Source organism: Salmo salar, chromosome ssa16 (genome assembly GCF_905237065.1).
Source record: "Salmo salar chromosome ssa16, Ssal_v3.1, whole genome shotgun sequence".
NCBI lineage: Eukaryota > Metazoa > Chordata > Actinopteri > Salmoniformes > Salmonidae > Salmo > Salmo salar.
This window is the reverse complement of record NC_059457.1, coordinates 32,028,982-32,040,990: the sequence shown is the minus strand read 5'-3', so window position 1 is coordinate 32,040,990 and position 12,009 is coordinate 32,028,982. Positions and strand designations below refer to the sequence as shown.

Sequence of the window (12,009 nt, the reverse complement as noted above, 5' to 3'; positions counted from 1 at the left end):
ACATTTTAACTTCTGAACGTATTTTGGCTTGCCATAACAAAGGGGTTGTATACTTATTGACTCAAGACATTTCAGCTTTTTATTAATTTGTAAACATATCAGAAAACATCATTCCACTTTTATATTTTGGGGGTATTTATTGTGTGTAGGCCAGTGACAAAAAATTAAAATGTAATACATTTTCAATTCAGCCTTTAACACAACAAACTGTGGGAAAAGTCAAGGGGTGTGAATACTTTCTGAAGGTACATACACACTCTCCCACCCATACACGAGTTCACACAATGTTCTTGGTCAATTCAAGCTAATACCACTAAGAATAAAAGACTGAGTAAAAAGATCCCACTCTAAGATGGCCTGCCGCCTCCTGCTGCCTGTTAAGGGATACTGCATCACTCTGAAGCCCAGACATTATGCATGCATAGCACAAACTGAAGGCTGCCTCTTCTGTGTCTAATGATGACCACTTGATAGCTGAGAGTAATATGGCTTAACATAACTAAACCGACTGCAGGTAAAAAATGCCATTATAGTTTCAAATCAGATCGGTAGTTATAAACAGAGTTTAGGAACTCTGACAAAAATTCAGACATTAGTCCTGGCTGCAGTAGTTATTAGCCAAATGTGACATTCTGGCCCTCACCCCAGTGCTCCAACCAGTTTACAATGTGTGCTGTTGTGTAATCCTATCATGATGTCATGTTGTTATCTGACACCATGACATTGATCTGGGAAGGTCTCAGATCAGTGTAACTGACTCCATTACTATGTCTAATTTTTGTGTGGAATTTTAGTTGGTTTCAAGTAAGTGTCTCCACCTGACACACACGCCTACTTTAAGTATGTTGTGCTTAGGGCTGGCGCAATTAGCATATAACCGTGTAACTGCCGGTTATGGATGTAGACCGTCATGAAACTAAAATAACCCTCATAACCGTTTTTACAAACATTGCGTGTGTGGAAAGAACAGCTGACTGAAGATGGGTCAGCCGGGTGACCGTGGTCATTTGGCTGACCAATAGCCGTCATCCAAAATTCCATGACCATCACAGCCATAGTTGTGCATGCATGTGTGTGTGAGAGAGAGAGAGCGAGAGCTGAAGAAAGAAATGTGATTCTCTTAGTTTTGTCGAAGTTTGATTTTCAGGAAGAGCCCTCTTAACAAAGACACATATCATTTATTTACAGCCATGTGACAACACACACGTCCATGCTTGCGTGCCTTTTCCCATTGTTGGACATACAGTACCTTTCCCATAGTGCACCATAAACCTCAGCTACAGTACAGTGCTATCTGAAGTTTTGGTAGTCATGCACATTCACACACCTACTATAAATACCTGCATGTGCTATTCAAATCTTACTGTTTGTTAGTCATGTCTCTTACACATGCACATTCTGAGGGATTCAAATGGCTTCTTTTCCCTGATTTAGACCACACACCGTACATTATACACACCCCTGGTCTCGGCCTGGCTGAGAGCTGTGCCTTCTGGACCCACACACATACGTTTCACTCTGCCTTTCTCTAGGAGCCACGTAGAAAGGCTTCCTTTACGTTACTTTTTACACAGAACACATTACCTTGACATGAACTCGATCTGTGACGACTAGTTTTGGGTGATATGACGATGGCTGAATTAATTTGCTGTGCTCAATCTGTGTTTTGCCATTGTCGGTGAGCTAACGTGTTCCAAGATGACAGCCAATGGCAATGTATCTAGCGCTTAAAACATCTCCACCATGTTTTACATGGAAAGTTTCTAAATATTCCCACCACTTTCTGGGTGGTGCTGTTCATGCCAGAAATAGAATGTGCAATACTTCACCAAAGAGAATCAAACATAATTGACATTGTTCTAATGACTTCTATATCTTTAATTCCATTACTCCCTATCACTTTTGGAACTGATAAATGTTTATCCAACAGTATATAAGGCCCATATGTAATGTATCAAATCAAATGTATTTATATAGCCCTTCTTACATCAGCTGATATCTCAAAGTGCTGTACAGAAACCCAGCCTAAAACCCCAAACAGCAAGCAATGCAGATGTAGAAGCACGGTGGCTAGGAAAAACTCCCTAGGAAGAAACCTAGAGAGGAACCAGGCTATGAGGGGTGGCCAGTCCTCTTCTGGCTGTGCCGGGTGGAGATTATAACAGCACATGGCCAAGATGTTCAAATGTTCATAAATGACCAGCATGGTCAAATAATAATAATCATAGTAGTTGTCGAGGGTGCAACAAGTCAGTAACACAAGAGTAAGTGTCAGTTGGCTTTTTCATAGCCGATCTTTGAGAGTATCTCTACCGCTCCTGCTGTCTCTAGAGAGTTGAAAACAGCAGGTCTGGGACAGGTAGCACTGTATCAATAAAGCTAGCCCACTGAAATTGAACGCCACATCCTAGCTCAACTTGCATCATTTTGTTTTCACATAGTAAGGATACAGTATTTCCCCTATTATGTTGTTCAATTGCAGTGCACCTTTTGGGAAATTGACTGTGTGAAAGGTGAGATCCCTTTCCACTCTGCTTTCCCTAAGTGTATCGTTGGATAATGGATTGTTTCTTTTTATGTATTTGAGTGTATTGGTTCTGGTTTGTAGCGTTACCTAAATGGTTACTTATGACACATACTGTATCCATTCTGTTGCATTGTTTTGGTGATCTGCATCTCCAGCTCTTCATTAGAGTTCTCTTGTGCACAAAAACAGTATTCACCGACAACAGTGTACATAGTGTTACTATCGTATTACTACTATTACCAATAGAATCCTCATTAGTATTATGACTATCATTGGGTCAGTCAGTACTCCATCTCTATTTTAAATCTCGATCTGTATGATGGACTGTTTTTATCATATGCTATTGTAAAATAAAAGCAAATTGAAACAAATGTGGCTTTGTGGATCTTTTCTTAAGTGGGGTAGTAGGAGCAGCGACAGCATCTGCCCTGTACTAAAGCTTGACATCTTTACCTAGCATCTGACTGACCAGTCAAACAGGTCATCTTACAGTACCATCGCCCATAAACTACAGGAGAAGAGAGATCTAACTACTAGTATTCGTGGAAAGAATGCAACAGAAATCAAGCATTACCAGTATTTTTATTCCACAACATGGAATGCATCAGACATGGACCAATCACAATGCATTCTTAGGAAGGGGCAATAAAATGCATTTCACAGATTTGACAATGTCATGTCATCCACTTATTTAATTAACAATGTCATGTCATCCACTTATTTAATTAACAATGACATGTCATCCACTTATTTAATTAACAATGACGTCATCCACTTATTTAATTAACAATGTTATGTCATCCACTTATTTAATTAACAATGTCATGTCATCCACTTATTTAATTAACAATGACATGTCATCCACTTATTTAATTAACAATGACGTCATCCACTTATTTAATTAACAATGTTATGTCATCCACTTATTTAATTAACAATGTCATGTCATCCACTTATTTAATTAACAATGTCATGTCATCCACTTATTTAATTAACAATGACGTCATCCACTTATTTAATTAACAATGACGTCATCCACTTATTTAATTAACAATGACGTCATCCACTTATTTAATTAACAATGTCATGTCATCCACTTATTTAATTAACAATGTCATGTCATCCACTTATTTAATTAACAATGACGTCATCCACTTATTTAATTAACAATGTCATGTCATCCACTTATTTAATTAACAATGACGTCATCCACTTATTTAATTAACAATGTTATGTCATCCACTTAATTAATTGACAATTATTTATTGGACACTACATATGAAAGAGATGTCGGACAACAAGACCGTTACAAAGCTAGCGGCACTGACAGAGGCTAAGGTTGCTTCTGTCCTTCATGGCTACTGTACTAGGTGTGAATCTACATTACAATCTCCCCACAGTCAGGGCAGGGAGGTGAGACACAAACACAATGGCATGGAGAGACCACTGGAATAGAGAGGAACAGGCAATGAACAGAAGCAGTTTACCATTGAGTATTTCCATCATTAGTTTAAAATGAATGGTTTAAGAGGATAGTTGTTGGGCTTTGACTACTAGAGGACAGATCAGGTAGAAGGCTGTCGGGTTAGCATCTCGCATACACCGATCACCATTCAGTTACCCAATCAAAGTGATTAGCCTCCTTTGAGCACACAGACCATTGAAGGAGCCATCAGAATTGTGCATCGGATTAAACCTTGATATCCTCCTTAAATTGCAGGTGCATCTCCGTTTCAGAGAGAGAGACAGAGGGCTCGTGCATCTTCTTCCCTTTCTAACCATTAGATGGGTGAATGTTCCTTTACAATTTCCTGTCTGGAATGTCCAGAGTCACAGATAACAGAGCTGGAACATTCCAGTGGGGGTGGTAATGGTTTTCCCTACAATTCTTCACCACACCCCAGTCTCCTCCTCCATATTAGTTTTCACCCAGTTTAAGGCGGGCAAATTGGTTGGCCATCTGTAGTGTCTTTTCTATACAGTGTGTGTTCCTGCCAGTGCCCTGGGCAGACATATCCTTGCCACCACCCTTGCCATCCATCAGAGGGCTAAGCTCCTGCACACACTCACTGGCCTTCAGACCTTGGTTGGCAACGTCCTGATAGAGGAGAGAGTCAACAGATAAGATACTGTCCCAACAAAATATGCAAGTTATTGCATTAAGCACAAATAAGGAGCTCATCTGTGAATTATAGTGTGCATGGATGCAAATACATTTGGCTCATTCAGAGCCTTGGACAGAGAGATGCAGACAAACACCAGGTTAGAATTACACTTATGGTTAGAATTGAGGGATCTCTGTGCTGTGTTGTGGTATTGGAGTTTTTGGGATGCAGTGGAAAGGAAAGGATACTATTGTTACCTTGGCAGAGACTCCATTTTCCATCTCCATGACTACCAGTGGCTGGTTAGGACTGCTGTCAATCATCCCCTTGGTCTTTTCAAGAACCTGGGGGAGGAGATCAACACTTATAGAATTGCCCTGCATACAATTTTCTGACATGTACTAATCCCTTCACCCGGTCATAAAACCTATATCAACCCCTCTTAGCCTAAACCTGGCCCTCCGCTCTCTCTCTCACCCTCTTCTGGACATCAGCCTTGTTGGAACGGTCTAGGTCATCCATGGTCTTCTTCAGTCCCTTCAAAGCTTCCCTCATCTCATCTTCCTCCCACTAGGAGATCACCGTGATGCCCAGAGACTGCAACAACACAGAACAGAGACTGAATAAGTTAACAGACAGACAGACAGACAGACAGACAGACAGACAGACAGACAGACAGACAGACAGACAGACAGACAGACAGACAGACAGACAGACAGACAGACAGACAGACAGACAGACAGACAGACAGACAGACAGACAGACAGACAGACAGACAGACAGACAGACAGACAGACAGACAGACAGTGCTGTAACAGCTCTCACCTCTGTCATGTCAGCGATTTCCTTCTGCACATCTTTATTGGGGGTGGTCTGAGCCTTCACTTTCTCCCCCTTAGCAGACAGAGACTATGTCAGAGCATCTGCTTTCCTCTGGGCCTGGACAGAGCAGCATGAGGCGGGGGTTCAAGTTAATGTTAGAGAACAAAACAGGCAGTTACTGTTGAGTAAATAGCTGCTATAAAAAGAGCTATATCTATATGGATCATCTGATTTTTTGTTAAATAACTGGTTGTAGTATAATGAAGTACATCAATTTCAAACCATCCAGCAACAGTTAGGAACCTTTCTGTCCACTCACGTTCTGTGCCTCTGCTCCTGTCACTGCAACGATAAGGCGGATTCCCTTGGGGATGGCCTCCTCTGACACGATGACAAAAGGTGCAGCATGGCCAGAGTTCCGCAAGTGCCTGAAGTTATACATGTAAGGAATACAAATGAATACCTTACACAGTAAATTCTCAAACAAAATCTTTGTATTTCTGATCATCAGATGTTATTATGCAAATAAATGTATTTGCTCCATTTCCAAGGGACTGGCCCTCTGAACTCAAGGTGCGCTTTGTACTCACGTTCCTCTGCAGAACTCAATGGAGGTGAAAGAGCCAGCAGCGCTGCTGGGGTCAGCCAGGAGGTCAGCCACGGGGATGCCGATGGTGTCACACCCTGATCTGTTTCACCTGTCTTTGTGCTCAACTACACCTCCCTCCAGGTGTCGCCCATCTTCCTCATTATACCCAGTGTATTTATACCTGTGTTCTCTATTAGTCTGTTGCCAGTTTGTTTTGTTTCGTCATGCCTACCAGCAGTTTTTCTGTGCTCCTGTCTTTCTCTTCCTGTTTTCTAGCTTTCCTGGTTTTGACCATTCTGCCTACCCTGACCCGGAGCCTGCCTGCCGTTCTGTACCTTCCTGACTCTGCTCTGGATTACTGACATCTGTTTGCCCTTGACATGTTGCTTGCCAGACCCCCAATTTTTGTAATAAACTTTTGTTACTTTGAAACCGTCTGCATCTGGGTCTTCTCCTGAGCCTTGATAGATGGACACCACGTGCACAGGGTTAGGGTAGGTCTCAAACACAGCACGCAATTCCTGGACGGCTTTAGCTGCTGCCGGGGGGGCATCCATGACATAGACAGGCTGTAGAAAGACAGAGAAAGAGTGGATGTCGTGACTTGGTAATAAGTGCTTGAAAACATTATTTTCTCCTCCTCACAGAATGCAATGACAGGCGCCTTGGGGTGACATATTGTATAACAGTAAAAGGGAGATAGGCGGAATGTTAAGGTGCAATGGTGTTGTTTGTCAAAGAAGCAGCAAAACAGCCCAGGAATGTGTAAATAAAACAGTAGACAAAAGGCCTGAGATCAATAACACCAGAAACCAAAGATCTGTATAAATACAAACTTGATCAAACAGATAATAACATACCCCTACTCATACTTTCAGTGGCCTATGACCTCTCACCTTTGCGTCATGGATCATGGCGCAGGCAATCTCCTCTGTGTGTCGCACCACTCCTGTGCTCAGAGCACCCTTGACGGTGAAGTCAAAGTGCAGGCGGTCAAGAGCCACGCTGGTCAGCCTCTCCCAGGACCCCCCGCAGGGTAATGTGCAGGATGTGGGTGGCAGTGTGGTTACTCATGATGGGCCTATGACCAGCCTGGGAGAGAGGCGGTGGAGTTTGGACAATAGAGAGAGATGTAATGAATTTCTTGTGTGATATGGACCTCTCCTCCCTGTGGCTTGTCCTTACATTGTTTCAACGGCTTGATATGCTTGTTACAATAACGGCTATAGTTTGATTGTCCTGTCCTTACGTCATCTCCAGAGTCGTCCTTCCTCAGCATGTAGCCCCCGTTAAAGCTCTGTCCTCCCTGCTCAGCATAGAATGAGGTATGGTCCAGCAGAACCCCACATTCCTGCCCTGTTGTTACCTCATCCACGAAGGCACGCTCCTTTCTCAGAACCAACACTGTTTCTACAGCCTGCTCAAACTGTGGGACAACCACAGAAACATATAAAGGGATTAAAAAACTGACACAAGCAAGAAACTGATTTGAATAAATATCAAGCAAACCATCTGAGTTGGTTAATGAAATTGAGTTGATTTTGTTTGTGTCTTACCATATTTGCCACTGTTGTCAGCACTGTAGCTGTACTTGGGTGAGTCATCAGTAGCAGCGATGCCCTTATTGCGTAGGTCCTCGATGACATAGATGTCCAGCATGACGTGGTCCTCATCCCCAGAGCCCTTCCCCTGGGACTTAACCAGAGCAGGCGGGACATGGAGGAGAAAGCCTTAGTCCAAATCCCCAATCTCAGTTCTTTTTCCATTGCAAAAAACCTGCAACTAACTTTACTCTAATGCTGGATCAGTCATTCATTATGCTGAAGCATCATACTCATTCTTTAGATAGAAAGCCAACTTGCATGTTTAGCACTGATATCATATGGCTTTATTGAAGTGATTCTTCCCTGCTATGTGGAAAGGAGCTTTTCAGTATGAATTACCACTGCAATGTGATGGATCTGTAATGTACTGTAAATACTGATTTATCTAATCAGCAGAGCAAGGCACTTCTCACTTAATAGTGCAATACTGACTGAGAAATGCTGACAGAGAGGAAAGCATTCCTGTCTTTGTACATACGCAAAGCAGTACTCAAGACAGGCAAATGCAGAAATTCACATAAAATCCCATGCCAATCCAAGGCTCTATCCTTTCTACTGGTCACCATTTCTCCAACATCCACCATCATCCCCCTCTGTAACGTCCACCATCATCCCCCTCTCCTCAGCGATGAGGGCAGTGAGATCCATTGGGGAAACCGTATGTGTTATACAGCAACCAGGCAACCTGTGTCACCTACACAGGGAGAGAAAGAGGAGAGAAACGGGTTCAGAAACATTCTGTTTTGACAACAACTTAAATGTTTCTAATTGATCCCATATTCTAATGTGGCCCTTCAGTAGCAGGGATGGTCTTGCTGTCTCCCAGACTCTGGATCTTTCTGTCCAGGATCTTTCGCCCCCTGCTGAATGTCTTGAGGAACTGCTCCTCCTCCTCATTGACGATATCCTTCACCATGTCATAGTCCTTCTTCAGCTCAGGGTAGTCATCACCCTGGAGAGAGGGGACAGCAGAGGAAGACAGGTAAGGGGGATGACTAAGAGGGAGAGAGAGATATAGATAGTTAATAACATGAAGAGTAGGAGTGGGATGAGTTTCCATACTAGGGACTCTACCACCACATCAACTAAGGTGGCAAAGAAGCCTCTCTGAGCACCCAGCTTCTCGTGAGAGCAACACAACTGCACACAAACAGTGGGAGAGGGTTAACATGTGCACATTAACAGACTGATGTTCAGACAAGCATAGAACAAAGACAGCCAGACAGTTAAAAGGGCACCCTCTCCCTGTGTTGTCTAGCCTGCCCTCATCAGAGAGGGCGATGGTACAGTCAGCTAGGCCATTCAGAGCACAGAAAACACATGATTCAATAAATAATGACTGGCAGTGGTGCTTGCCTTCTGGATGGCCTGGAAGCAGGGGATGAACATGTCTGTGTCATAGTTGGAGATCTTGTTCTGCAGAACAGAGACAAGATGCTCCAGGCCCATGCCTGTATCAACACTTCATAGGCAGGGGATTCAGCTCTGTCTCAGACTCCCTGGTGAGGAGGGGGAAACAGGTTCAGTGACATCATAATCGGCCAAGTCGATTAATCGGTCGACCTCTACCTGAGAGACTTATCAACCAACACATAGTGTTACTAACCACATTAACAAGAGTAGAAAGGGGTCAGGATATTTGTATCATTCAGGTAGATTTGGATACATAATAGCCCTATTAGTTCTGACCAGAATGTCCTACTTGTGAAACTCACTCACCCAAGGTCTGTTTACACTACAGATCCGGCTCCAGCCCAGCTTATTCGTGACCCCCGAAGTAGGTGACATACAAGCACTCGATGGGAATCCCAAACTCCTTAGTCAGCAACTCCAGGGCCATGGTACAGGCAAGGTGCTGCAGGGAGAGGAGTCAGCAGGAAAGGAAATGAGAGAAAGCAATTCCCCTTTCTAACATGCATCCACATTTACATAGTGTTAATCGTTGACACACATCAACACCTTCCATCTTGAGAGACTTGTTAAATGTTGCTGCATCATAACAGGTAAGATGACAACACTATCTAACAGGCGGTTGGTTGGTCTGCCTGGTTTACCTTAAAGTAGTCTCCGAAGGACCAGGAGCCCATCATCTCAAAGAAGGTGTGGTGGTACACGTCCTTGCCCAAATCATCCAGGTCATTGTGCTTGCCCCCAGCGCAGATGCACTTCTGTGTGTTAGCTGCACGCTTGAGTCTGGCCATGGGGTGGGACGGGTCAATGGTGTTCAGGAAAACAGGTTAGAACTGGGAGTGGTTGGTGGGGGAAGAGAGAGGGTAGATAAGAAAGATTGAGAGATAACCATTGGGATGAGTACAAGTGGGACTTTCTTCAAATAGTCTAATAACAGTACAACTGAAAAAAAGCTTTGAATATGGACAAACTGATATCAGGAGAGTGGAACTGGTATCTAGCTACTAGAACACATCTGCTTTAGGGCAAGACACTCCCAGAGGGTATAATCCCACTGTGCTAAGACATAGTCACTAAGGTGAGAGGTCGTGATTAGCCAATAGGGCCACACTAACTATGGACCTGCAGATGGGAGGGAGGGGGTAGGGATAGTTGGATGGGCAGTGATATTATTGTAGCGTACCTGGTTCATGCCAGCATTGGCGAAGAGTAGTGTGAGGTCGTCCAAAGGTATGGTGGCGGACGAATGGACATACTGGTGTTCATGAAGATGGAAGTCAATGAACTTCTCACGGATCTGAGCAGCAGTCAGTGGAGAATACATTCTGAAAGGAATGATCCCACATGCACACACATAGGAAAACATTTTAGTAACAAACACATTAATTGCCAGTGAAGGAGAGGGTATGGGTAGGCAGTAGAGCTGGGACAATAAACAGAAAATGATTGACACCAAACATACCGATTCACTTATCGCAGGCATTTTTCTGATATTGTTCATTATGGTAAGTAGCCTATACTAGAGTAATATTACATTTTAAATCAAATCAGTTTGCAAATATGGGGTGGTTGTTAATGGGGCAACCATCTACAACCATCAACCATCTACAACCATCAACCATCTACAACCATCAAATGGCTACAACCATCAACCATCTACAACCATCAACCATCTACAACCATCACACTAGTAGTAGTGCTTTAAAGGATCATTTAAACAAAAAAAGCAGATTAATGTTATAAACTTATCGTATTTATAATTCAGGCAAATTATCGCGAAAGGATCTTTCTCCACATCGCCCAGTTCAAGTAGGCAGGTGTGAACACTGCACCTAATAAGCTTAAGTTCCAATTAAAATGTTATTGATCCTTGCTTCCATTGCAAATGCTGAAGCAATATTTTGCCATCAAATAGGAACTGAAAAAATGGCCCTACACAACATTAATCTGCTTCTGGCAAAATGAGTAAGTTTCATCAAAGTTCATGCAAAAAACAATGTTACAGCACATCCCTTGTCTGGGCTAATAAAACACCAATGGGATCTTCCTTCCACTAGGACATCCTTGTATAAAAAGCTTGTTTATGGCCGGTTTGGCCTCATTCTCAATCTTGAAAAAATACCATCAGGGTCAGTCTAGGCCTTTAGAATAGACCCATTACTTTCACCACTGACTGTTCATGTTTTACAGCTGGCTAGGCAGCTATAAATTCATTGAACTCCCTTTGATATTATAAACTTTAATGCAAAACCATACAGTTTACATACACTTAGGTAGGAGTCATTAAAACTCGTTTTTCAACCACTCCACAAATGTATTGTTATTAACAAACTATCGTTTTGCCAAGTCAGTTAGGACATCTACTTTGTGCATGACACAAGTAATTTTTCCAACAATTGTTTACAGACAGATTATTTCACTTATGATTCACTGTATCACAATTCCAGTGGGTCAGAAGTTTACATACGCTAAGTTAACTGTGCCTTTAAACAGCTTGGAAAATTCCAGAAAATTATGTCATGGCTTTAGAAGCTTCTGATAGGCTAATTGACATCATTTGAGTCTGATTCCGATATGTTCACCGATATATTGTGCAGCCCTAAATATTAGATTTATTAGTGTTGCACCATTATTTTTTACATAAAAACCATATACCATTTCAGTATCATCTCTTAAGAGTGATGGACAGTGCCATCACCGTGGTCTCCGCAATGTATAAGTCCACTGAGACAGGCGTAAATCAGACAGGTGTCTTGTGCACCATGAAAAAAAAAATTATTGCGACTGTTCAAAAGAGACCAGGCCGGGATTTGAGAAGTCAATGAGAGAAGTGAAAAATTCTTCCTTAGTTGTTCAATTTCTCTAAAACTAAAGGCACAACCTAGATTCGAGCCAATGTCTTAACTTCTTTGGGATAGGGGGCGGTATTTTGACACCCGGATGAAAAGCGTG

At 42.6% G+C, this 12,009-nt stretch overlaps 1 pseudogene; it reads right to left on the bottom strand.

Moving 5' to 3' along the window:
- Nucleotides 1–3,828: 3,828 nt before the first annotated feature.
- LOC106573790 (alanine--tRNA ligase, cytoplasmic-like) lies at nt 3,829–10,381 on the bottom strand (annotated as a pseudogene).
- Between the last annotated feature and the right edge of the window lie 1,628 nt (nt 10,382–12,009).